Genomic DNA, 25,465 nt, shown 5'->3' with positions numbered 1-25,465 from the left:
CTATCGTTGGTAAGTTGTGCTCATAGCTTTCTGCTTGTAATTCTCTGATTACAAATACTTGGTCCGTTGTGCTTCTCTCTCGTCTAAATTCGACTGATATTCGCCTATTATATTTTCAACTTCTGTTTTTAGCTTATCTTTTATGGATTTTAATAGGATTTTATATACGGTATCTAGTAAAGCTACTCCTCTGTAACTACTGCATTCTGTTTTGTCTTCTTGTTTGTATAATGAACAAATAATTGCTTCGCTTCCTTCAAATCTTCTGGTATTCGTTCTTTTATACATATCTTCTTTATGATCTTGTATATCTAATCATTTAGCAGTTTTCCACCATATTTTATCATCTATGCTGTTATGTTATCGCCCCCATGGCATTTGTTGTTTTTCAGATTTTTATAATTTCCTCGATTTGTTCTTTGCTGGGTGAATTATCTTCTATGTCTTCTAAGTGTTTGATTCTTGCTTCTGCTTTCATACATTCTCTTTATTTTGACTTATTATTGCCATTTAGTAATTCATCAAAATACTCTTTTCATCTTTCCACTATTTCTGCTTCACCGCTTATATTATTTCCTGCTTTGTTTTTAACGTATATGGGTTTTTGTTGAAAACCACTTTTTTGTGGTTTCTATTTGCTTAAATTTTGAGCTGTAAGTAAATTTTTATATCTCTATTCAAAGGTTACATTCAACAACCTTATGGTGTGTAAAATATTAGTTATTTTGCAATAAAACGGAACAAAGTGGACATAACATTAAAATATACAAAATATATAAAATTATGTGAATACTAGTAGCCAGTGGCCTTTACTAATTTTCTTTTGTATATACTTTGCTATAACTTTGTATTTGTATTTGTATTTACTATAACTTTAATCCTAAATTCATCCCTTTTCTTTAAAACATCCTGCTTTGATTCTTTTCTCCATATATTTATATGTCTATTTGCTTTACAGCTTCTCCTGGGCTTTTATTTGCTTTATTTTTGAGCTGTAAGTAAATTTTTCTATCTCTATTCAAAAGTTAGACCTTCTACAAGCCATATTTTTTAAAGTTTTTGGTATGGTACAACCCCTTGTGTGTAAAATATTAGTTATTGTGCAATAGAAATGAACAAAGTGGAAAGAACATTAAAATATAAACAAAAATATATAAAATTATGTGAATACTAGTAGCTAGTGGCCTATACTAATGAAACTTTAATACCTAATTCATCCCCCTTGTTTAAGACACCCAGCTCTGTTTCTTCTCCCCATATAATTAGATATCTATTTTATTTACAGCTTCTCCTGGGCTTTTATTGGCTTTATTAATAGGCTGTAAGTAAATTTTGGTATATCTGTTTAAAAATTAGACTTTATGGATGTTAGATGCCTCATAGTTTTAGTAAATATCCTTTAGAACAATTCCTTTGTCTGCAAATATTGGTTATGATGAGGTATAAACAAATTTTTAAATAAATTTGAAAAGTAGGTCAATAAAAATTAATAAAAAGTAGTCAGTATCCTAAACTGATGTCCCTTTGAGACTTTACTACCTATTTCATCAATTTTAAGTGACAATTTGGGTCACATTTTCTTTTGGGGTATCTCTATTTGATTTATTTTGTAGGTTATAAGTAAACATTGTTATTTCTGATCAAACATTAGGCTTTGTGGATGATATATTTGTTATAATTTTAATAAACATTCTTTAGAATACCCCTTTGTCTATAGAAAATTAGTTATAGTGGAATAGAAAGGAATAGATTGACAGCAAGATCAAAATATAACAACAATTAGAAAAATATGAAAACGACTGACAAAACAACTTGTCAGTAGTTTATATTATTGTCCTTTAAAACTTTATAATTTACTTTACCTTTTTCCTTGAGGACCCACTGCTTTAGTTCTTCTTCCAATACCTCTCTATCTATACTTTCTTAAGGGCTTCTTCTGAATAGTCCTTGTGATTTATATTCTGGTTTAAAAGTTAATATTGTTGTCTCTGTTCAAAATTAGATTAGTTAGATATTATATTCTTCATAGTTTTAGTCAAAATTATTTAAAAGGACTTTATTGTATGCATAATTTAGCTAGGATGAAGTGGAAAGATACCTAACAACAGTATTAACAAAACATAGAAAAAATTAGAAAAATATTGCAATAACAGAGTAATCAATTAATATAAACTTCCTTTTAATCTGAAAATGCTCACAAAATACTCCAAGGGACTAAAAAATTATCATGAAAGTCAAGATACTTGCAAAGAAGAGTAATATAACAGGTTCTGCAATTTTAATGTGATACCAGACGAGTTTCATTGGGTATTAAGACATACAAATATACTAGTTTACATAAGTATATGTATTTAATAGGGCTTTAAGATAAATATCTTATAGTTTATCAAGAAAACAACTTAATGTTTATTTGTATGCTGCCCTATTTTTTCAATAATTTAGGAATACAATTTGTTTTAGGGTTAAATCAAGGTCAGGGAATGGGAAAATAATAAATTGAAATAAACAATTTCATATTCTTTTAAGTTTCTTTTAATTATTATCATTTATTTTATATACTAAAAGGTAAAAATACCCATTTTTAGGTAGAATTATTATCTTCTGAAACGATAATGACAGGTGTCCGACCAATGGCAGAAGAGTATTTGAATAAATTCAAAATACTAATTATTGAGAACTCCAATTCAAAATGTACAAAAGCCAGTCGATTTTAATTTTTTTTTAAGTTCAAACAGTACCAAAAAAACTTTATTTATTATAATATTCAAAATTTTAGAACTTTGATGTCAACATCTATCACGTCACGATTGACCAATCACAGCGTGAGCTTTCCCCTACCCATCAAAAGGGTATAAAAGCAGATTTTCCCCTTTTGGGTCATTAGTCGCAAAGGTTAAGTGGTTATAAAAAGTTGTAGCGGTAAAGTTGTCTATTTGCACGGTTTTTCGCGGAAATAAGTACTCGTTTGAATCTCGTGACGGTTCAGAACTAGTGTTGCCTCTTCATTCGAATTTGTCGGCTGTCATCTGTCATTTATTTTCAAATCTAATAATGGTTCTCGTTTTGTTTTTTAAAAGAACTTTTTAGTTAATAATTAGTTTAGATTTTGTGTATGGCAGCAATATTATGGTATGTACTCATGATCAACAAATTTTCTTTTTATTTGTACATTTTTTATAGGTTATTTTATTATTATTTATATTCTGTTTTCGTGGTAGTAATTTGTTAAATTGATTGTACTAAAGTTTTATCTTTGTTTTTAGCTGCTTTCTATGGGGATTTAAATGGTTATGGACGATGGACAAATCTCCAAGAATTTGAAGGTGAGTTTTTATATTTTTTCTTTACTTTTATTTTTTATTAATATATATTTTAATAAATTTTCAAATTTTAGATGATTTTTTATATTTTTTGTTCCTATTTTTTACAGTTTTATTATATTTTTAAACAATTCTTATTTTTTAATGAATTTTTCGTTATTTTTATTATGTTTAAAACATTTTCTTAAACATGTATTGACTTTTTAATTAGGTAATATGTTTTTAAATATTTTTTTAATGAATTTTTAATTAATTTTTGTACTTTTTAAAATATTTTCTTGAACACATCTTGACATTTTCATGAATTTTTAATTTTAAATGTTTAAAACTTTTATTAGCTATTTTTAATTTTTTTAAAAACTTTTAGTAACTTTTGAAATAGTCGCCTAAATATACCTTCTTATCTTAGCATTGTAACCCTGGATGGGCCTTATGTTTATAGTTTTTAGATTTATGTCTCAACTATCTCGTTGTGCGTTTTCTTTCTCTTTTGTCTTCCATTATTACATTTCCTCTGTTTTTTTTATCTGCTTGTCTTTAGACGTGGTCCAACCTTTGAAATTTTATAAATCTTACAATATTAGGCTCTTCATTAAATTCATCTCGTGTTTTAATCTTGCACCACACCGTATATTTTTCTCAATACCTTTCTCTTAAATATCTAAAGTAGCTCGTCCATATTTTTTGTCATTATCCAGATCTCACACCGGACTACGGATCTAGTAAATGTTCTGTAGATAGATTTGTTTCTTTTCTCTTATAATTTCGCTGTCGTCATTTTTTTTTTGTTTCTGCAACTTTTTTTGAAATATGCCAGAACTCGTGGCTGAGTTCGATGAGTGGCAATTTGAATCTCATATGATGTGTCGTTTCTAGAAACATTTTCGAATTTATTATCATTTTTACTAAAAGTTTTCACTAGACACCACTGTGATGAAAATTTTATTCGTGATGTTTGTTTGCTTTATTTCTTTTTAATCTATCTCCACTTTGATTTGGTCTTCCGTGCTGTTTTCTTTAGTTACATTTAGGTTGTATTTTTTTATTTCGGGGTTCCGTTTTTCGGAATATGTACAATAGTACTATGCCATATGTAAATACGCATATCTCTGCATTTATCATTTGTATTACAATTACATTCCATCCTATACAGTATTTCCCATGTGTACTTTCCTCACCACTGTGCGGTACGTAATTTGAATTACCTGCAATTATTTTCTTGACATTCATAGCTCCTGCATTGTGTTGCGCATTACTTTTTGGAGTCGAACGGAGCATTAAAGTCAATAAAGGTCCGATATATGTTTTATATTTTGTAGTGCTTATGTTATTAACTTTTTATCTTATGACTTTGAATTGTGTTTGCTCATCTTCTAATTTTTTTTCTTGTATAAAGCTTTGAACACACCGAAGATAGGTAAATATCACTATAGTTCCCGTAAACGGCTTCTTCTTTTTTGTGTATTGGTATTAATCAGTTGTCTTCCCATTCTTTCGGTATTTTATTTGCGCTCCATACTTCGATCTTCTGATTATTTCGGGCAGCCGTTTATTTCCATCTTACTCAGTCCATTTCATCATTTCGGGATCAATTTTATCTGATTCGCTGGCTTTTCTTACTTTTATTGTACTTATTCCTTCTCCCAGTGCTTCGGTTCTTATTTCTTCTATTTGGTGTTTGTTTGCAGCAATTTGTTCTATGGTTCTCTTTGTCACTGTTTCTTAACTATCCTCAACCATATAGATTCCCAGTAATATCTAACATTTATGACCTCTAGTATTTCTGATATGTTTGTCTTTATTTGGTAGTTTGACTCTTACTTTTCTGGGCCCTTTTTTTTCTACCATACTTCTTACTTTGCTCCATTTGTTCATAAATATTAGAAATAGTGTTGGCCTAAGTGCTCCTTCCTGTCAAACTTCCATTTATTGTAAACGTAGCTGATGCTGAATTATTACTAATTACGGCATTGTTGTTTCGATTGTATATTTTTATATCATTTTTAGCAACTTGTCCATTCTTTTTTCTCTTAATATTTTTCACAGTTTCTTTCTTGGTACCATATCGAAGGCTTTTCTAGGCCAAAGAATGCAAAGTATATTTTTATCTGCAGCGCTTTTTGTGTTCTCTGTTTTTAAGTAAATATATCATCCTGTATACTCCTACCACTCCTTTTATATGGGTACTATTAGTGACACAGTATTGTTTTTCGTAAAATTTATTTTCCATTTTTTCCTATGATTTTTATAATTTCTGCTATTATTCTACCAACTCCAAATGCTTTTCCATACTTCAACAGTTTTCTGTGTTATCTTAAAATATATTATTTTGTTCTTTATTAATGCCGTCTTGGTTTATATCTGTTAATAGTTCTTCAAAATGTTGTTTCCATCTTTTAACTGCTTGTTTTATTTCTATTACTAATTCTCTATTTTTATCTTTAATGCTGCATGTTTCATGTTTTTTTTGTTCGTACCATCTTCAGGGTTCTGTAGAATAGCTTTTGGGTACTTTTGCTATCTTTGCTGCTGTAACTAATATATTGGCCCTATATGACATTGCGTTTTTCTGCTTTTATGCTTTCATATTTTTTCTGAGTTTTTTGTTATCTCCTTTGTTTTTCATTTTTGTTACATAAGTATGATTTTTTATCTTTTATTTTCGTTTTTATCTCTTTTATCAGCTTTAGTATTTTTTCGAATTTATCATCAGTTTTATCATTAGTTTTAGTGAGAATTTGATGGATTCTTTTAATCTTTTGGAGTATTTCGTAATTTTAAGCATCCCTTTTTCTATTTTGATTCTTCCAATAGTCATAAGAGTCCATGGTTTTTCACGTAATATATGTAGTTGTAGATCACTATTAATAATGCAGCCCCTTGACCGGTTACCTCAGCTAGCCTTCTATTTACAGTGTTTGATACTCTTAGCAGTGAAATATATCTAAGCGTTCTCGTATGTCCTTTAAAATTTTCTAATGCCGCCCTTGTTGCCTCTGATGATTTTGTCAGCACTTTGTTTACACCGGTAGACTAGTTTGATTGTCTGGTTTTTCTGCCTCGTCTATGTGCTGTATTGTTGATAAAGTGTTTATTTACAATTCTAAAATTATCACACTAAATCAATAATATCAATTTACAGGTTTTGGTTAGTTATTATTATAGAGTTAATCCTAGCATCTTATTTATTAGTGAAATTTAAAGACATAATAAGAGCTTATTTATTTAATACACTAGATTTTCTATTATTTTTTATTTCTTTATTGTTATTTCTGTGTTTACAGTTACGTTCATATTCCACAGAACCTATTTTTAGACTTCGTCTACTGTTTACACTTCAGGACCGGATCCAACGCAGTATTTTTTTTTTATAATAAATATAAGAAGCTTGAAGTCTAAATACATATATAGACCAATCAAGTTAATAAAAAATAAACATTTTTTCGTTACAATTGTATAGCCGTTACAATTGTATAATTGTATAGTTCGTTACAATTGTATAGACATCAAACTTATTGCCAAACTTTACTGGAACCAAACAGCCATTATTAATACCAACAACAGAGAATCAAAGCCAATCAGTATTGAACGAGGCGTGAGACAAGGCTGTATACTATCTCCCACCCTCTTTAACGTGTATTCTGAGAATCTATTTAGGGAAGCTTTAAAAGATCAAAAAGGAATTATCATAGGAGGAGAAATAATTAACAATATACGGTACGCCGACGATACTGTGATTCTATTATCCAATAACTCATTAAATTTGGAAATCCGTAAAAGGTTTACAAGATGTTACTTGTGGTCTGTACTTTTGTATGGATGTGAAACTTGGACTTTAAACGATATCATGAATAAAATCGAGGCGTTTGAGATGTGGTTGTATCGAAGGAGACTAAAAATTCCATGGACTAGCAGAACTAGAAACGAAGAAGTTCTTCGAAGAATGGGACATCAACGAACTCTATTAAATATTATTAAGAGGCGTAAACTAGAATATATTGGACATATAATCAGAGGACCAAGATATGAGTTCCCTCGGCTAATTCTCAACGGTAAAATCGAAGGAAAGAAATGGATAGGACGGAAGAAACTCTCTTGGTTGAGGAATTTGCGGCAGTGGACAGGTTTGACAGCGGACCAATTGTTACACGTAGCGCAAGACCGAGATCAGTATAAAAATATTATAAGCATGGTAGTCGCCGATGTTCCGTAGGGATATGGCACTCTAAGAAGAAGAAGTATAGCCGGGTTTGACAGTTAAAATGAGTAGTATGAGATATTACAAAAACACCCTCATCTAGGGATTTACTAACTTTTTAGAGGAAATATTTTTAAATAAACAATCAAAACATGTGTCGGGGAAAGGATGAGGTAGATAGGTCGAAAAATTGCGGATTATTAATAGTGTAGTAAATATAAAAATTGAATGTAGAATAATTAAAATGAGATTTCCGGTAGAAATATTTTTGTTTTATTATTTACATAAATAAATATCAGTATGGGAATTGCTAACAAATCCACCTTTTTGATTGATAATAAAAAACATAAATGGTTAAATAAAATGTTCTTAAAACACACAAATGTTCATATTAACCTTCCGCCGGTAACGTGAATTCTTGTAACATAGTTGGTAACATCGGTCTACGACACCGACTTTTTTAATAATGAATATCTTAGGTTGTGATTTCTGTTAATATTTTGATGTGACTAAATATTTAATGATCAATATTTATTTATTTTCGAGAAAAAAATGCACATTAAAAAAATTGACTTCATTTATAGTTTATTTTTATGAACGAGAGAGTAATTAGCATAATTTTAACTGGTAGCTCCGACCACTCCATGGGTGTGCTCAAGATTAATTGAAAAATTACTTTGAATAATTGTAAAAAATAAATGAATTATTTCAGTGTTATAAAGTGTTATGTGTATGTAAACAAAAGTGACCTCTTTTATCACACACTATATTAGAACTGACTGGCCTACATTAAAAAGGGTTTTAAAAAATTCACATTTTTTTTAATTTTTAAAAATTACAAAAGAGAAAAAGAGTTTTTAAAACCGTCTAAGGTATGTTAAATAGATGAATAAAAATATTAATATAAAACTTACAGCTACTTGTTACAAATCCAAATCAGATTCAGAAGATGAACTTTCAGAACCAAGATTTATAATAACTGGCTCGATCATTTTATCAGTAATATTGTCCAGCTTCCACATTTTTTCCTCTTCTTTAATAGTGTGATTTACTGCCTTTTCCCAGTTTTCAGGTTTTACATTATTTACGGCCTCCAAAAACAACTGTTTAACATCATGAATTTTAAAAGTGGTATTTTTTCTTGAAACTTCACTCTTTATCTGTGCCCATACCAGTTCAATCGGGTTTAATTCACAATGATATGGTGGGGATCTAAGTACTGTCATTCCACGATTTTTGGCAATTTCATCAATTTCGCATTTTTTAAAATTTTCTTTATGAAGGGCACACAACGAATAAAGTTCCTTTCTTATAGATCCGGGATGGTACGTAATATTTTTTGAACTCAGCCAATTCTGCAAGTCTTTTTTTTTTCAAGTCTGGAGTGATAACTTGCATTATCCATTACTATTACACAGTTTTTAGGAAGAAGATCTATCATTTGTTCGAACCATTCTTGAAAGACATCAGCGTTCATGTCTTCATGGTAGTCACCGGTACGAGTTGATTCAAAAGTTAATAAACCACCTTCAACAAAAATGTCTGAACTGCCAATGTGTAGGTACTATTATCAGCCTGCGTCCCTTTCCTGATGGTGGGTTTAAACCAGTAAATAAGTTATTTACAAAAGCGTGCCTTTGACTTGTGACAGTTTCATCCTGCCAAAATTTATTTGGTGTATGACCCTCGTTGATCCATGTTTCATCAAGATAAAATATTTTTCTTTTTTGGTTTTTCATTTCCTTTATGGTTCTTAGAAAATGTCTTCTCCATATGACAATATCGCTTCTTTCTAATAAAATAGACTTTCTGGGATTATTTTTCCAGCGGAAGCCTATTTCTTTTAAAAGTTTCCATAACGTACTTCGACTCATTTCTGGGTAATCCTTATCATCTCGAACTGAGACAAGAACTTTATTCAATGTTGGAAATTCTTGTCTAAAGAACAATTCATGCACTTTCCGTCGAAGTCCTTTTTTAAAATGATATTCTATTTGAAATTTTGGTTTCCCTGGAGCATTACGTGGCATTTGAAAACTACCACATTTCTCTTCTTTAATAACTCTGTAAATCGTAGATTTCCCAACCCCAAGTGTACTGCAAACTAACTCAACGGTCTCATCAACACTTTCACATAAACGTTTGTCTGTAAATGATTTAAAACAATTAAATATTAATGTTTTTTCATTAACTGTTAGAGGACCAATTTTTCGGCGTTTACACGGCACTTCCAAATTTTCCATAACACTAGTATACACAATAAACTGCACCTTGCAACTGAAGTACCTACTTTTAGTGAACTGTTAAGAATTTTGAATACGCCACTTGGACCTTCCTATATACAAAATGGAGAAACCCACTATCACATTTTCTGTGGAATAAGTTTAGAAGGTAATTATCTAGTCAATTACTGTCGTAGATTCCTGGAATTAAAGAATTAAATGTTTGATTGTTGAAACCCTTACTTCGTGGAATGCACTCATTTCAGATAAAATAAAACGTTTTATTTTATCTAAAGAATTAAACTTTATTTTGCAAATAGGCAAAGAATTAAACTTTATTTTGCAAATAGATAAAATAAAACGTTTTATTTTATCTAAAGAATTAAACTTTATTTTGCAAATAGGTAGGTACTTATTAAACTTTTATTGGTTATATATAACCAATAAATTAAACATCTTACATTTCTTGCAAATTCATTAGTACCTGTTAACCTCCATCACTCCGACACTGGCAACCTTATTTAAGGATTAGTAACCCTCACAACTATTGTATTCTATTCTGCTCCAACCTTTATACCTGGTGGTCATACTCAATTTAAAATTGTTTTCCTATATACTTCTGTAAACTTGTTGACAAATATCTGTTTTTCATTGAGTCACCCGTATCAACAGTTTAGGGATTTGCATACATAATTTATTGTTTTATTACTCTCTCATACATAAAAATACACTATAGGTACTAACATAATAATTGACAAACAATTTACCAAAACATGTCAAGTTTTTTAAAACAAAATATCAACAAACATAAAGACAAAGGTTGAAATGACAAAAAAAATGAAAAATTATTCAACAGATGTTCAACATAAACTGAAACTATTGTCCGTTTGCTTCCTTATTTTCTTCTACACTGCACACAACGCATAGTCCGGTTAAATGTTCTAAACACATATATTTTCCACACTGCCTATAAAGAAACCGAGTTTTGCGGTTTTTCTTACTACTGCAGAACGTACATCTTCCATACACATTATTCTGGATAGGTTGATTTCTTGTCTGCATGCCAAAAATTTTCACTAACCTCATACGAATTGTCCTTGGAATATTTTGTTCTAGGGCTCCTCTGCGAATATGTTCGTCAATAAGTTGAAAACCTAAGTCTGTCAAAAACTTTCGTCTTGGAATGCGTGTGTCTGTATTCGATTTGTATATAATGTAAGAATTTATCCCAGCGACATTCGACTGTACAAAATTACCATTGGCCAGTGACGGGTTGCTCTAGCGCAATTGTGTGCCGCGCAGAGTTAGTCCACGACATCCACTCCTCCTTTAGTCTTATTATAATCTATGATTATTTCTGGTTTACCTGTATAAATGTTGTCGTCGTAATGCATAGTAGATAACGCTAAAACATTTTTACCTTTTCGAGGTACATACGATACAAGGGTACACTTCTCTTGAAATGCGAACATACTGGTTTTTTCTGGCCTTTGTTGTGTTAGCACTAGAGGAATTTAAGGTTTATTCTTTCGTAACGTTCCTATAACAGTTAGACGATGTTCACGTTGAAGTAATCGCGCGAGCTGAACGCTTCTGAAAAAATTATCCATGGTAACGTTCCTTCCCGTTCCCATTCACACAGACGAGGTACAAGTGACATATTTGACGTATCAACAAAATATTTTCCTGCTGGCTGTCTACCAACATATACTTCCATCTTGGACATATAATACATATCAGCGTCTGCTAAAGCATATATTTTATACCGTAACTATTTGGTTTATTCGGTATGTAAACCCTGAATGAACGTTTGCCGCGAAAGGCTTCTAACTTTTCATCTATCGTAGTATATGCTGAAATATTGTAATGCTTCGGTAGATTAGAATTAAAAAAAAATCTCACGTATCGCGGCCAACTTGTCGAATTCTTGCTTTAGTATTCTAGTACTTTTGTCATTGAACCGAATGTGTCTTAAAATGAACTGGAACCTCTTTAGCGACATCGTAAGGCGATAAATCTCCATTGACCTTCCATCTGTTTTCTGCTTTTCTGGTGCTAACAAAAGGAATCAGCATTCTGATGATTCCTTTTGTTAGCACCAGATAAGTAGCCCAAACAGAGCTTTTAATTCTATAAGATCAATTGGCCTAGCCGTTCTGTTATTGACTGTGTCATAGCGTTTCAATGTTATAAACTTATTGGTGCATTCTACTATTTTTTTCAAGAATATCTGTAGTGAAAAAACATTCCCAAATCTCTTTTATCACCAATTTTCGCCTAATATCACCTTTTGGTCCTGCCAGATTGGGTAGAAGATTTTCAGTACGAGTTCGAACGTTACATTTAAATTCATGATGTTTCCTCCACCTTGTTCCATTTTTCCCAAACAAACGTGGTATACGCGGTATTACATCTACTGGTACATGATTTGTGACATATTATTCATCACAGAAATCCTCCTCTGAATTGGTATCATATTCTAGAACTTCTGAACAATCATCATCTTGCAAACTTGCGTCGTCAACTTCTGGTTCCGGTTCGGAATTATCAACAATTTCGTCAAAAAGTTATTGCAACCTGATTTGTTCTCTTTCGTAAGCCATATTCACATACAACTCCTAAAATTAATATCTATTATTTAAATTGACTATGGACAAAAACGACAAAAACTTAGCGTTGAGTATAACACAAATGGTAACCTCGCTCACAGCGTCAGGTCGAATAACATTATGAACTATCCTCACTCGGCTACAGATTTTTCAAGACTGAATAGCGTGATGAGGATATGCGCATAATATGCGCATTTGAGTTTTAGCGCGAAAAATCTACTACGTCGGTGTCAGGGACCGTACGTTACCACTCGAAGGTTAATTGTTCTTAAAACTAAATAAATGCGATTTATAGAGCAAAAAAGATTAGTAGTATATCCGGCAACCATGTAATTTGTCGGACCGTCACTTACGAAATATTAGCACAAAAACTGTCGATTTCTTCTGTATGAATTGTAATAGCAGGTGCTTACATAATTTTATGCACGAACACTGAATTTAACTAAGGTAACTATTTAATAAAAATAAAGATAATTGAAATCTGCTTCTATTTGACAAGCGTGAAAAGGATTTACTTGTTTCTAGCTGAGAAGTAAAAAGTAATGGCATGTCTCGCAAAACAGAAAACCAAAAATGGTATATCGATGGAAGGCAACCGTATATACGTATTTCTGACTATTGGTCGTCTTCAGTACGGTGCAGCCAAGTTAGAAAAGGAGCATATTAACTTGGGAAAGGATCACTACAGGAGCAATGCAACCAATTTGTGGCATTAGAGTTAGAAGACTCTGATGGTTTCCAGGGCAACAACTAACACCAACCACGGAGGAAGCTACAGCTACCTGGGGAAAGAAATGCCAAACGTTTTTTGGTGCGTAGAATTGATTTTTTAAGGATACCAGGCTAAAAACCCATCAGATAAGTTGTTGTTAACATGCTGTATATCCTAAACAATTAAAAATATTTAATTTTACCGAAATGAAAATTGTTCCTTTTAAAATAATGAACAAAATGACGTTTCGTAAACTTTAATTGTATTGTTAGAACCGGAGTTATAACAAATTTCACCAAAAACAATTGCAAAATAAGCATTCGATGGTGCATTTTCAAGTATAACTCAGTATGTTTACATGCAATTATTAACATACAAACTTTAAACTCCTGTTTTAAAAAATTACCCGTTTTTGTGCCCCTATTGCCTACAGCCGATGGTATGCTCAGGATTTCTTGTCCATGTTTTTTAAAAGATTTTTTTTCTTCTGCATGTTCTAGTCGCTTGCACTCTCTTCTCTGCTGTTACTTTGTAGTTCATTAAATCTAGCTTACTTTTTCCATATGCTGCTGTTCTATATTCTTTCTACATTCCGTATACTGCTGATTCCGTTATGATCGTTTTAATCTGTCTCAATTCCTCCTCTGGATTCGTATTATCTTCTCTGGTCTTGTTAATTTTTAGTTGGGGAGTAAACTGGTTTTTATTGATCTCATGAGAATCATAAAAAATTGCAAAAATTGCGCAACCTTTGTTTATTTAACAGATTTATAGAAACTGACTTCATTTGCGGTAAAATTCAAAAATTGCATACAAAAGCTGCACTCTTCATGTTTAAAACTCATTTTCTGTTTTGTCAATTGGTCACTCTGATCAACAGATATCGAAATTTTACCGTCGAGTTAATATAAATTTTAAATGTCATGTTAAAACATGACATTCAAAATCGTCGGTAAGTTCAGGCGGTTCATTTTACAGAAAATGTGTTCAACATTATCTCAGCTACATTTCTTGTTTGAAAAATTATTTTACGGCGTACAGATTCTTGGTAAATCGATGTTTATGGTGCTCTCTTAAACACCCTGCAAAGGGTGTTTAAGGGCGAAACCTATGGGTAGGAGTGGCAAACTTTTTTGCATCTTTTTGGGGTCCCAAAATTGACATTCTCAACAAAATTAAATTTGTTCATATGTTTTTTAAAGGTTTAGTGGTGTGGAGTAAAAGTAATAAAGGTTTTTTTATCAAAATATTCTGTTTAATGTTTACTATAAAACTTTATCGTGATTTCCCAGAATAAAATAACTGTTATATACCTCCAATTTTTTTACTAAATTAATTTTATACTAGTATACTACAGACTATTTTATTTTTGTTGCAGAAAGTCGATCTTAACGCGTAAAGGTAGGAGTATACGTCAGGTGTAGATATGAAATGCACACTTACCATATGAATTTAGCCATAATGCATGTCTTAGTTTTTGAAATACATAATGTACAACTAAAATATTAATACTTAAATTAATCTATACGGTGTAAAAGTGAGAGCGTAATGTATTTGATTGTCAAATGGGATCACATGCAGTTTTTGGGTCAATAAGTTGACTAATTCTTGAGACTTTCGGGTGTCAAGGTTTAGTTATGCAAGGCTGATCCGAGTCTTCTCAATAGCTGTCTAAAATGATAATTTTGAAATGAAGAAGAAAGAAGTGGATACCGACTATAATCATATATTTATTATTTGTTAAAAATATTTGAAATTAAAGTTATTGTACATTGAACTAAATAAATACAAATATTAATTTATATTTTTCATAAAATCAAAGATTTTCAAAACCAGATCCGCGTTTCACCTCTAGATACGTTGAGTAGGTTAGTTACCCTATTTGCATCCTCTTCAGACTGTTAGTTTTATCGTTAAAGTATAAATTATCATAACCACCAAAGAAGTTCACCTCGGCAACCTTAAAATTCCCATTTTTTGACAGCTAAAGGGTCGGCTTATAGGAACTGTTTTGTGATAGTGTGGATATATGTCAGAATGAGTTGGTCGCAGCCGGGTTTAGAAGATGGTCCGGAGTGAAAGAAGAAACTGGAATATATGGACTTCTTCCTGGGACCAGATTTTGGATGGAGCTGTTTAAGCGAGGTAAGCGATTTCTCAGTTTCTTTGTCAGGTAAGTCGTTGATATTTGGCCATGTAAATATTTATTGATATTGTAGGTCATACTTTTATTGTATTTAACAACAATTATAATTTTATTTGTGCTTCATAGGTACAAATATATATTTACTATATATTCATATTATTATAATGTATGAAAGTAATATTTGTTGTTTTCATTATCTGTTGTTATCGTTATATGTGGAGAACGATAAAAACAGATAATGAAAACCAATTAGCAATAAAAAAAATGCGAAAAAGCTATTAATAATTATAACAATTATATGAAAAAAAGCAGTTTAACAAACCAATCCCTGACGCTGCGCCTCTGGAGTGCGAGACGTAATTATGATTTTCAAACCCCAACATATGGCATCTTAAGAGTCCTGTTAGATGGACCAGTGACATAAGTGTGGGTGCCCGACCCTTTTGTATATATTTTTGTATTACAGATGTATATAGAACACAAAAAGATAGTATTCGCATTACATTTAGTCAGTAAACGTTTAGCTTTTTGTAAAAGATACACGATTATATAGCTCTCTCAAATCATCGTAATTTCTATTATAAAATAAACCCAAAAAACCCTGAGATTAATTATTATTAGCATAACATCATAGTATAATAATATGTTCGACTACTTTACGTATTCATGTTATAATAAATGACTCCCAGCTTGTGGCTTTTATTTGAAAATAATTATCGGTGAAAAGTTTTGCTCTGTTTCGGTAGTTCTAACGAAAAATCGCCGTAGAAAAGTGTGCTTTCGCCCGGTGTTTACGTGAAAGTGAGTTTCGGTAGTAGTACTTCGGACCATTTTGGACCATTCGGACCACTCTGGGTGTAGGATCTTTAAATGAAAGTTGAAAATAATTAGGTGATTCGCTAATTAAATTTCATATTGTATTAATTAGTGAACCTACTGTTTGTTAAGAAATAACAAAGGGCTTCGTTAGATACTCGGGCACTTTTTCTAGTTAACTTATTAGACAATTGACTGCTTCAGTATTACTTGCTGGGCTATACGTATTAAAACTTTCTGTTTTGTCGAACTCGGAAGTGATTTAGTGCTTTAGTGTTCCAAGGTTCCAAGGGCCATACCGTGTGGTGTGCAGAAAGGTATTTTATTAAAGATTCGACATATCTATTTACTGGCAAGTACTTTACAATTTTTGTATGCAAAATCATTTGTACAATTTTCGACGTCAAAACGTCGTGTTGACCAATGAACAGACCCAACAGCTTTTAGAACGGCGTCATTCCAAAGTGGCAACATATCAAAATGCCATTCACGATTTGACAGACACAATGACACTGACGTAAATGTCTATTAGCGCCGTAGAGATATATAAAGAGTGTGCATCAGTGTCTGATAAAAATGCGTGTCCGGGAATCGCGATGGTTTTCGATGATCTCGCGGCAAAATGATATCAAGGCGTCAAAATATACCATTTGGATATGGGAGGAACTTGTTTGCCTATTAAGAATTACGTTTGGTCTGAAAAAACCGGCATATTCTGTCTACCGCGAATTATTTGCCGATGGGCAAGACAAAAAAAAAATAGTGGACGTCTACTTTTGCCGATATAGGGCTAGTCTCGCGCAATTAGAACTAGGCAGCCTTACAGAAACAATCCAGCTGGATATGGTGTATTTACTACAAGAAGCGATTAGAAGAAAGAGTTCTCGAGAAGTCGAAAAAGGATGGTAGTACGAGACTTTGCGTGGACTATTAACATTTATTTAAACGCCGTAAGTACTAGTGACTCGTATTCGTTACTGCTTATGGACGATTTATTACACGCCGCGAAGCGAATATTTTATATGTCTACCATCGATTTGCGATCAAGGGATCACTAAGTTAACGTCGCGGAGGCTGACCATGATAAAACTGCATTTGTGTCACCGTTTGGGATTTTTCGATACTTATGGATGCCTTTTAGTCTCAAATTAGCCCCAATGACTTTTTAAAAACTCATGGACCGTTTTCGCTTTGGTTTTACTAACTTAAATAGAAAAGAGTGCGTGTTTGATCTCGAAAAAGTGAAATATAAACATGCCGATCGACGTTTCAAGGAACTCAGTCTATTCAAAGAAGGGGATTTAGTATGGACCAAAACAACTGCTCTTAGTAACAGGTCGAAAGGTAAGACAGCTAAATTCTACTCGAAGAGAGATCTACCCTATAAGATAAAGCAAGTGGTATCGCCTGTGAGCTATAAATAAGCTTTGTGAAATGAACACATCTACTACCCTTGGTGTGTCCCACGTATCCGCGGTTACACAAGATAGCCTCAGTGACGTTGAAGCCCCAACGACTGTGGTACCAAGATGAAGATGAGGACGCCCTAAGAAGAAAATCACATCTGCTTCCCTCCTCTAATGAGTTTGGGGTTAGGGGGAGACTATAACAAACCAATCCCGGACGCTGCGCCTCTGAAGGGCGAGCCGTAATATTATGATTTTTAAACTCCAACACATGGCATCTCGAGAGTCCTGTTAGAGGGACCAGTGATCTAAATCTGTATCGTCTGACCGTTTGGATATATTTTGGTTTTACAGATGTGAGTAGAACACAAAAAGACAGTAATCGCATTATATTTAGTAAGTTAACGTTTAGCTTTTTGTAAAACAAACACGATTATACAGCTCTATCAAATCATCGTAAATTTTATTATAAAATAAACTCAAAAAAAACCGGAGAGATAGATAGATAGAATTTATTCATCACAAATAAATAAGTTTACACAATTTTTACAAACAATGTATAAATTTTATCGGGCTAGTCAAAATTTTAGTACAAAAGAGTACAATATATAGTAAAAGTGCTCATAATTAAAATAAAACATTGATTACAATAAAATAAATAAGAAATAAGAGTTACAAATACAAATTTAGAACTATTGTTGCAAAAATGTTAAAAATTTAAAAATCCATCAACACTGTAAAATGTGTTGTCCATTAAAAATGAATACACAGTTTGAACCTTTATGTAAAGAATTACTGAGAATTAATATATTGACTATTTTATTATATTATTTTATTCATATATATTGAGGTGCATGTTGGGATACACCTAATCTAGAGAATGGTTGTCAAAAATTTGATTTACCTCTAGTATCAAGTGAGTGAACGTCCTCATTTCTGCCAAACTTAAGTTTGTTTTCCTCAATGTGCAATATTAATTGGAAAATTAAAAGGCTAGGTAGTGTTAAAATATTAGACTTCTTAAATAGTGGCTTGCAACTATCTGAAAATGGAACACCATACATACTTCTTAAAACTTTCTTTTGAGCTATAAATGCCCGTTCAAGATGAGATCAGCAACCCCAAAATATTAAGCCATACTGAAGTACAGATTATACTGAAGTAAGACTGGACTAAACTAAAGTAAATCATTCGCAATATATCAAATGAGACAGTTTCGCTTAAATTGCGCATTATATGGCTACATGTACTAAACATTGCTGATACACGATTTACGTGAGTTCCCCAAGTAAGTTTATGATCTAGGGTTACTCCCAAAAATTTCGTTGTAGTATAACTTTCTACTGATTTGGCATCCACATGTAAATAAAAGTCAGAATTTGGAGTTCAGTTTTTTTCATAAAATGTGTTTTTGTTACGTTGAGCTTCAGTTGAATATTTTTACAATAGGTGCTAAATTCAGTAGACGCAGCATTGGTATTTTCCACCAGTTGAATAGGTTCACTGTGAGACATGAGCATATTGGTATCATCAGCATACTGAACAATTTTATCTGGCATTGAACAAAACATGTTTAGGTCACTTACAAATATAATGAAAAATAAAGGCGCCAGTATTGAGCCTTAAAGTACACCCATCGTACCTTGAACTGGCCTTGACGTTACATTTTTCACTGTGACTACTTGAGTTCTATTACTTAAGCCACGTTTACACGATGACAATTGACGAAACAATTGTCATTGGACAATTGTCATCACGTGCTTGCGAATTGTCGGAGGCCAGTCTAGTTGAATAAGAAGATATTTATACGGGGCCAACTATTGCCATGGCAGTAGACAGCTAAAACATGGCCGACTGCTCGTCATGTGTTGTGTCCGGTGAGGACTTAAAACTAATGTTAAATCAGCTTTATCTGGAAGTTATCAGTAAGTCTTGCAATGTGCTAGAAGAGGAGTTAAATAAGAAAAGGAAGTGGACAAGGAAATGACTTTTAAGAAGAAACAGTCACGGTGCGTCATCTCAATTGATAAGGGAACTGCGGATGGAAGATCCAATGGAATATAAAGCATGTTTAAGGATGTTTTGATCAACTTTTACAGATGGTTGAAAGTAAAATATTGAAAGAGGATACCTTAATGAGAAAGGCTTCAAAGGAGAAGCCAAAACGTCGCAAAATAAGTAAAACTTTACACAGAGATAACCAGAAAAACAATTCCAATATAATAGATAATGACTCATAGGTATATATAGGTATACGGTGTGATAATTTACGTGAATATATATATCTATATATATATATATATATATATATATATATATATATATATATATTAAATTCAAACAGTAGTGAACTAGAAGCGACTAGTGAGTGTAGTAGTATCTGGGGGCTCGGGAGACTGAGACCTCGGAAGCCCTGAAGAAGACATCAGAGAGGATGTCGAAAGCTCGGCAAAATGGATATCGACACGGTTCAACCCGGAAGACTGGTGAGTTTAATATTAATTTTCATAATAGTAATAATCTTAGCTCTAAGTTTAATTGTACCAACTGCGGAAATCTTTCCGAGCATTATATATATATATATATATATATATATATATATATATATATATTTATATATATTGTTATGATGTGTTTTTTGTTTGAATTATGAGCAATGAGTATTTTTAATAATATAGGGTTTTTATCGCGGTTCTCAAAGAATTAGCTTGTAAGTACTTTTTTAAATTATCTTTATTATAACTATTATGAAACACACATATATATCTAACCTAGTCAATGTAAATTTAAAATAAACTATCTTTAAACTGATATTCTTATAAAACTAATTAAATTCTATAGACAATCTAAAATTTAAACAAACTATCTTCAAAATTGAAATTGTTATGACATTAACTAAATTATATTAACAAAACTTTGTACCTTTCTTTCACTGAATGCCTAAATGAACTGTTTTCCACTATATATATTCTAATCACCACTGAATGTCTTGGTACTTCGGTTATCCTTGTTTTTGTGAAATTTCTTTTTCCAATTATCAGCTTCTACCAATTTAAGATATAGTTTTCTTCACCAGCATTTATACACCACCAACCAAACCAGCAAACAGCATTTATATTTATTCTTCTTTTCAATATACCAATATCCAATTATTATAAGTTGATTTATATTAATCTCCAACCATAATATAATTTAATTTCTTCCAATATACTTTTATAATCTTCAATAATTATTTGTGTATAATTATAAATGTGCATTAATTATATGCATAATTTTTAATCTTCATTTAACTCACTATATTAAACAATTTGACTATTTGTACCTGATTCACTGACTCCAACTAACTTTCATATTTCTTATAAAACTGCTTGACTGACTTACTAAAACTGTGAACAATTGACTTCACTAATTAATTGTGTCTATCTTCTACTAACTTTCATAATAAACTGCTTGACTTCTGACTAAAAACTTCCTTACTGCTTGACTTCAGACTAAAAACTTCCATGACTAAAAACTGCCTAAAACTCTTCTGACTGCACTATCTAAAACTTTTCTGACTAAAAACTTTCAAAAACTGCCAAAAACTGCCATCTTGAATCCAAATCACGGGTATTTATATCTTTTGGACATTCTAGAACCATCTCGTAAGATATCATGTTCTATTTAGATCTATTTAATACATGTCTGAATTTTCTGGAACAAATCATTTCGCAAACATGGCCATCTCCGGAGATCCAGAGAATTCCATTCTTTTCTATTAATAATTTTGTTTACATTTAGGCTTTTCAGATCAGAATATATAATTAAATTAGTAACTTAACATTCTAATTTAATAAAATACACATTTCAAACAATATATTATTATAACCCACTTATATTCGTAAATATTCTTAAACGTCACTTCAGAGTATAAATATCTGTCAAATTTCGAGAGTATTTTTGGTTGCCTAGGCACATGGCTCACTTAAATCTATCTACCACATTATAATTACTAAAATACAACTTTTTACAATTATTATATGCTAATTTCTTAAAAATGCCCTCACATAAATATATTTTAATTAAATTCTCTAGTATATAACTTCTTAAAATAATCAAATACTTTTTTATATCTAATATTATGTAGTATATAACTTATAAATTATTTTCTATAAACCCCAATTGTCACAATACCCCAAAATAATATTTAAAATAAATAATTTACTTATTATTTTTTTAAATATTAATTTTCTCATACCTTATTAAATTTAATAAATTACTAATTCAATTTTTTTTTTATTATTTAAAATGTGTTAAATACATCCCTGTTCGCTGTCTATGTCAAAACAGAGAACAACGGAGCACAGTTCGGCTATTCTATGGTCAAACTGTCATGTCAAATGGAGCAATGGATGCGATATCAGAGAATAAAATATAACCTTAATTAAAAATATAATCTATATTGTGTTATGTTTATTTATAGACAAAATCTAGGAATTATTTCCATTCAAAATAACTTTCATCAATATAAATTGGTAAGTTTTACACTTTTTATAAAGACATTTACACAATCAATTCTGTATCTAACCCCAAATTATGATTTTTATGGTACCAAACAATTTCCATATGTACAAAATTCAACAAGTATGATGTCAAATTTATTTCCAACAAAGAAATCTATCATCTATCTATAAAATGGATCTATCAGTAAGTTTTTTTTTTTTTTTTTTTTTTTTTTTTTTTTTTAATTCTTTTCTTTGTTTAGTTGATATATTGGGCATTGGGTAGTAATTTCTTTTGCTATACTTATGTCATTCTTTGCAAAATAATTGTTCCTAAATAGCATCCATAGCTTTCTTGAACCAATATGCATATAATTGTTATGTAAATTTTTCAATATTTTCTTTGCTAAAGTTCTAGTTATTACATATACTTCTATGCCATTTATTATTTTATAATATACCCCATCTTTCCTAAGGACTTTTTGTTTTTCACTCAAATTGATCTGATCTCTTATAATTTCTTCTTTAGAATATAATCCAGTACTTTCTACTAATTGATTTAATCCAATTTTTATTGTTCGCTGCCCTTTTTGTGATGTATTTTCTAACCTTGATAAAGCATCTGCCACTATATTGGATTTTCCAGAAATGTATTTGATTTCAAATGAGTATTCACTCAATATTAGACTCCACCGATGTATTCTACTGTTTCCATATTTGTTATTTAATATAGATGTTAAAGCTTGGTGATCTGTTTCTATTGTAAATTCATTACCCAACAAATAAAATCTTAATTTTGTGACACAGTGTATTATACTTGCTAGTTCTAATTCTGAAACTGAGTAACCCTTTTCATGTGGCTTTGTAATTCTTGAAATGAATTGTATTGGGTATTCGACCCCATCATGTATTTGTAATAATACCCCTGATAATCTCTCTATTGATGCATCTGTTCTTAATATGAATGGCTGTGTGTAGTCAGGATAGTATATTTTCAAATTTGACAGAAAAATGTTTTTAATTTCTTGGAATGCTAGTTCTCTTCTCTGATCCCATCTCCATTTTACACCTTTTCTCAGTAGTTCAAGTAATGGAATTTCTTTTATACTTAGATCTGGTATCATCCTTTTATAATAATTAATTATTCCAATAAATCCTCTTAAAGTTCTTAAATTGTGTGGTGTTTTATATTCCTGAATGACTTGTGTCCGTTCTGGATCCATTTCGATTTCCTTAGTGTTAAGTTTATAACCTAGATATATGACTTCTTTTTGAAAAAATGTACATTTTTCTTGATTTATTTTTAGTCCAACTTTGTCTAATCTATTTATTATAATTTTTAGGTGTTTCTCATGATCTTCAGCCGTTTTAGAAAAAATTAATATATCATCAATGTAGTGAATTACAAAATGTTCATATTGATCCAAAATATCATGAAGACATCTACATAGAGCACTGCAAGATGATTGAAGTCCAAATGGTACTACTTTGAATTGATATACTACTCCATCTATCTGAAATCCTGTATACTGTCTACTTTTTCTTTCTAGAGGTATTAACCAGAAACTATGCTGTAAATCGATTTTAGTGAAAAATGACATTCCTGTAATTCTTCCTAATATTCCATCTATACTCATTGGTGCTTCAAATTGCTTTTCAGTAATCTTGTTAATATTCCTTGCATCCAAACATAACCTGATTTCACCTGATCTTTTTCGTACTACTACTATGGGGTTAATAAAACGTGTGTCTGCCTTCTCAATGATCCCATCTTCTAACATATTATTAATTGTTTTGTTTACTTCTTCTCTGTATTTATATGGTATTGGGTATGATTTTATTTTAAAATCTTTTTCTTCTTTAACTTTTATACTATGGATATAATTTTGTGCAATTCTATTTTCTTTATTGACAAGTCCCTTGTGTTGCTGCAATATGGAAATGACTATTGATTTATATTCTTCAGGGCAATTTAAAACTTTTATCATATCTTCTTCTTTACAAATAAAATTATTCTTCATTATGTACTCATTATTCCTTGCTTCCAATTTTACGCACTCCGCCTCGTAGGCATCCATCTGCTTAAAATTTCCATTCCTTAAATATTCACTACAATAATTATTCTTTACATTCTTTTGGGACATATCCCTATCATCAAAATACATTTCTTCTTCATAAACATCATTATTTTCTTTTAATAATATCCTATCAACTCTTATTCCTTCTTCCACCTCATCTTTCTGCATAAATTTAATTATTTGCCCTTTCAAAGTTACCATTTTTTCTTCAAAATCTATCTTTACTTTCTTCTTTTCCAATTCATCATTTCCCATTAATATATCAACACATAAATCCTTGACAATAAATCCTTGCATATTAATTTCTTTATTAAGAATATTAATTTTAAAATTGGCTAGTTTATCAATTTCACCCAACTTCTTATTATTTGCACCAACAATTTTAATTTTTGGAATCTTTATTATATCTGATAGTTTTAATGTATTAAAAATAAAATTCTCCGAGACTAAAGTACTTTCTGAACCAGTATCTATCATAATTTTAATCATTTTATTTTTGGCCAAATCATTTATATAAATTAAATTAATAGAGTCAATAATTTTATCCTCATCTAAAGAAATAAATTCAGAAGGTTTTTCATAATAGCAATGGCCTAACTTGTAATTCAGAAAGTTTACTGCACAAAATTTTGATTATTAGAATTGTCAGATTGTATCTGACCACTTGGATCTGATGTCCTATGTCTTTCCCTACTATGACTTCTACTCACATTTTCTTGCCTTGTACTATTTCGTTCCCTGTCTTCGCAGCTTCTATTCCTTCGAACACAATTTACCTGTCTGTTATAGTTAGGTCGCTCTGTATTTCTTCTATTGTTAAAATCTTGTCTATTATTATTAGTACTGTTATTAAAATGTTGTCTATTATAACTAGTATTGTTATTACAATTTTGTCTAATTTGATTACTGTTATTATTATTAAAATTTTGTAAATTATTACCATACCTAGTATTATTGTTATATGATTGTCTATATTGTTGATTATCATTTTTTTTATATTGAAAGTTATTATTGTTTTTTTTGTTATTATTATTACTTGTCATATTGCCTCTTTGTATTCTTTGAATAAAATTAATAAAACTATCTATTGTTTGAATATTTTGTACAGTTACGGTTTGCACAACATCAGCATCAAAATGTCTAGATACATTTAAGACTGTTTCATCCTCTCTAAGTGGTGGTTCTAAATATTTTGCAACTGTTATCAATTTCAATGCATAATCTACCATATTTGATTTTAAATTTTGATTATACTTTCCAAAATATAGAATTTCTCTAAACTTGGCTTGCTCTAATTCACCCCAATAATAATTTAAAAATTTATTTTCAAATGTTTGAAAATTATCTAAATCATTCTCAATACTAGCAAACCAAGTTGCTGCATTGTCATTTAATGTCATTCTAATATAATCTTTAATATCATTAATATTATTCACAAATCTTAATTTATGTTTTAAACTATTTATGTATACTCTAG

General features: G+C 30.9%; 1 protein-coding gene across 1 annotated transcript in view; it reads left to right on the top strand.

Annotated features, from left to right (window-relative positions):
- Nucleotides 1-2,897: 2,897 nt before the first annotated feature.
- The window catches only part of LOC140448794 (uncharacterized), an 853,042-nt gene continuing 830,474 nt past the window's right edge, over nucleotides 2,898-25,465 (top strand). Inside the window, exons 1-3 of the mRNA XM_072541909.1 lie at nucleotides 2,898-3,129; nucleotides 3,264-3,323; nucleotides 14,440-15,206. The gene's annotated coding sequence lies outside the window, so the exon portion shown is untranslated. The remainder of the gene's footprint in view (nucleotides 3,130-3,263; nucleotides 3,324-14,439; nucleotides 15,207-25,465) is intronic.

This window comes from Diabrotica undecimpunctata, chromosome 8 (genome assembly GCF_040954645.1).
Source record: "Diabrotica undecimpunctata isolate CICGRU chromosome 8, icDiaUnde3, whole genome shotgun sequence".
NCBI lineage: Eukaryota > Metazoa > Arthropoda > Insecta > Coleoptera > Chrysomelidae > Diabrotica > Diabrotica undecimpunctata.
This window is presented reverse-complemented; position numbering and strand designations above follow the sequence as displayed.